Genomic DNA, 3,817 nt, shown 5'->3' with positions numbered 1-3,817 from the left:
CCCATGGCCCTGCCTGCCCCCAGTTGTCTCTGGCCCAGGCTTCGCGCTGAGGCCACCAGTTCTGCGTGGAACTGGAGGCTGACGGCGGCTTCCACCTTTGCCCGCCCTTAGAGTGTGGGTGGCACGGCGACTGTGTGCATGGCTGGCGGCCAGCCCCGCGGTGAGCAGGGCTGCGCGTCCCCCCCAGGGCAGCCGTTCTCAGAGAGACCTGCTGGAGCCACTGCCAGGAGCCAGCATGTTGGCGAAGCCATGTGCACCCTGGACCAGGGCTCAGCCGAGCCCCCAGGCCCCTCCCCACAGTGCTGAGTGACCGCCCCTCTCCAGGAGCGGAGGCTCCCTGACCCCCGGGGTGCCGGCTGCAAGGCCCGAGAGCCTCCCAGGTCCTCCGGACACTTGGCCTGCCCCTATCAGCCCGAGACAAAGCTGCCCCGCCCGCCGGCCATTGTCCTGCCTTCTAGCCGTGTTTGCTCTGGACCCGGCTGACCCCGTTGACCAGGCAGGCCAGGAGAGCGCGGGTCCAGGGCTGGCAGGCCCTGCCCACTCCAGCAGCCAGGATGGCCTCCGCCAGCTCATTCTCACACAGCCAGGGCCCCCGAGGGGCCCCCGTCAGCCCACGGCTATGGGTAGGGGTGCCGGCTGAGGTGGGGGGCGGGCTCTGCAGGCCGCCCACAGCCCTGGTCACCTCCGTGCTCCACAAAGACCGCCCCTGGGGGCTCCGAGCTCCACCCCATGTTGGTGTCCAGCAGAGGTGCCCGGGCCCAGCTCTGCCGGGAGCAGAGGGCGAGGTGCGTGAACAGGTGCAGAAGGTCAAGTCCTTTCTCCTGAGGCAGAGCGAGGGGCTGGGGCCCAGCTCCTGCCTGGGCAGCCACAGCCGGAAGGGGCTGAGCAGGGGGGCACTCAGCCGGGGCCCTGCTGGTCCCCACACCTGGGGATGTGAGGTCCTGGGGAGGGCTTAAGCACCTCTTGCTGAAAGGGTCTCCCAGAGGGTGTCCAGGAGGGAGCCCAGGAGCAAGCCCCCAGGTAACAGGTAAACGCAGAGACTGAGGGGCCTGGTCAGCAGACCCAGCCACGTGGGGGACACAGCGGAGTCCCCGGGCCTTCGGGGTGGGGCTGGGCTCCAAGAGCAGCCCTGATCGTCACTGGGGTGTGACCAAGGAAGGTGAATTCGGTGGGGACAGTGGCTTGGGGTGCAGCAGGGCCGGGAGCCGGCCAGCAGGGGGCCTGGGCAAGGACTGTGCCCTCCCCCAGGGTCCACTTCCCAGTGTGGACCACAGGGGCATCTGGCCAAGCAGATGCCTGGTAGGGGGTGGGGAGCGAGGGAACAGGTGCCCTCCTCACAACAGGGTCTGAAAAGCGGGCAAGGCCCTGGGGTGGGGTGGGGGTCAGGGGTGGGGCCCTGGGGGCAGGGCGACCCGGCCCTGGGAGTGGACAGGCCCTGGGGGCGGGGTGATGGGGGCCTGGGGCTGGGCTGGCAGGCCTGTGGGCTGGGAGGCCCCGCCTTGGGCCCCCGCTGGCAGAGGACCATCCAGCTGTGCCTGCACATCTGCAGGCGGCTCAGTGCTGTGCAGCAGTTCCGATCGGCTTCTAGAAAGCATGTCGCTGTGCGTGGAAATGGGATGGGCTGGGAAGCCCGGCTGTGGCCGCCCTCGAGACCCCGCACTAGCGGACAACCGTCGCCCATGGGAGTCCCTCTGACCGCTGCTGTGCCCCTGCTCTGGTTCGTGCTCTTTCATTTCTGTCCAGCCTATGCGTTGCCCACCCACGGCCTGGGGGCCTCAGGGACAGCCCTGCCGTCTCCTCTTTGCCCTGCCGTGTGCAGCCCCCACTGGCTACAGGCCGCGGCCCTGCTGCCTCTGACAGAACTATACTCCCCGCCAGCCCAGCTCTCTGCACCCCCAACGGCAGCCCGAGCTCCCCCGGCGGAGCTGAGGGATGCTGGGGCTGCAAGTGTTTCCGATTCTGCTGACAGAGGTGGGTCTGTGTGGACCAGGGATCGCTGGTCACTGGCAGGAAAGCCCCTGAGCATCCCGAGCATGTGCTGCCCACCTCAGCACAAGGCCGCCTGGTGGGAGGGGCAGAGCTCAGGAGGCCCCTCTGGATCCCTTGCCTGCCAGGCCACGAGGCCCAGGACCTTTGTGGGGGAGACGCTCTGGGACCCAGTAGGATTGGGAGTCCCTGTCACAGAGGCCCCGGTTCCCCCAGGGCACGGGAGGGCAGGTGGGGGTGCATGGGAGGCATACGGTCAGGGCCTGGGGCAAGACCAGCATGGCCGGTGGCAATGCTGTGGGTCCTGCAGTGGCAGAGAGGTGCCCTGGCCCCCAAAATCCTGACTGCTGGCCACTGTCCCCCCCACGCAGCCCTGGCCCCGCTCACTCAGCTCCTAGGCCCTGCCATGCCCCGCCCCAGCCCACCACAGAGCCGTGTGAGAGCCGGGCGTCCAGCCTCTGGCGGGCCGGCCTCAGACAGGGCCCAGGCCCAGGGGGTGAGGTCCCCGGCCCTGCCCAGCACCTTGGGCTCCCGGGACCCAGGCAGCTCCGAGGGCCTCCCTCTCGAGGTCCAGCGTGAGGTGAGGGGCCGCTGGCTACGGGGAGGGGTGCAGGGGCCTGCTGGGGGGCAGTCCTCTTCGTGAGGCACTCCTGCATGGCCACCCCACAGCAGCACCCAGGAGCAGGCACCTCTGGGAGGGAGCGGGGAGCAGCAGGGAGAGGAGCTGGGCAGCGCCCTAGCCCAGGAAAGCCAGCGAGGAGGTGCTGGAGGGGCCTGGGGGGGCCAGTGAGGTCACTCGTGGGGCAGGGCCCGGCGTGGGCAGGGGAGCCTGGGGGAGGCCGAGGGGCGTCCCCCTCCGCAGGGCTCAGCGGGGGGCCTGGAGGGCATGGGCAGTGGTGGCCAGGGCTGGACGGCCTCTGCAGTTGGGTGTGCCAGGCGGGTCTGCTGAGCCGGGAGACGCGGGGCTGAAGCAGTGAGGGGCGGCCGGCCTGGCGTCTTCTGGGAGCTGCCCCCGAGCTGGCCCCAGGCGACGGGGAGGAAGTGGGCCGGGGTCAGCCCCCGCACCGCTGGCCGGAGAGGGCTGGGCAGGGCCGTGCGCGGAGCCTCCCGGCTGGAGTGGACACTGCGGTCTGGCCACGCCGCTGAGCAGACCCCTGGGCGCGTCGCCAGGGCCCCGCCGCGACAGGAGAGGGGCCAGCGGGCGGGACGGCGGGAGGCCGGGCTCCCCGACAGGCTGTCGGCCCAGTTGGGAGACGCAGGTTCCGGAGGGAAAGAGCAAAGGTTCGTGCTGGACAAGGAGCTCTTGGGCTGCTGTCCACAGCTGTCCCGCGGCCGAGAGCGGAGAGCGGTGCAGGCCGGGCGGGGGCGCGGGGGGCGCGGGGGGGCGTGGGCCTGGCGGGCCGGGGAGGGGCGCGGGGGGCGCGGGCTCGGGCGGGGCGCAGGGGGCGCGGGGGGCGTGGGCCGGGCGGGCGGGGCGCGGGGGCGCGGGGGGACGCGGGCTCGGGCGGGGCGCAGGGGGCGCGGGGGGCGTGGGCCGGGCGGGCGGGGCGCGGGGGGGGGCGCGGGGGGCGCGGGCCGGGCGGGCCGGGCGCGCGGGTGGGCGGGCGGGGGCGTGCCGGGAGCGTGCGGCGGTGCCGGCTCCTCGCGTGCGCGCGGCGGGGGCGGGCAGGCCCCGCCCCGGGGCCGCCCGATTAAAGGCCACCGGGCGGGCGGGGTCCGGGACAGCAGCCCGCACCCGCGCTCGCTCCGCTCCAGCTGCCCGCGCCGTCCGCGGCCCCGCGCCGGCCTCCCGGGACATGCGCGCGGCGGCCGGGTGCTGAGCGCGTCCGCG

The sequence above is a fragment of the Talpa europaea genome (genome assembly GCF_964194135.1).
Source record: "Talpa europaea genome assembly, chromosome: 5".
Classification (NCBI taxonomy): domain Eukaryota; kingdom Metazoa; phylum Chordata; class Mammalia; order Eulipotyphla; family Talpidae; genus Talpa; species Talpa europaea.
The sequence above is the reverse complement of the archived record's forward strand: the minus strand, read 5'-3'. Positions refer to the sequence as shown.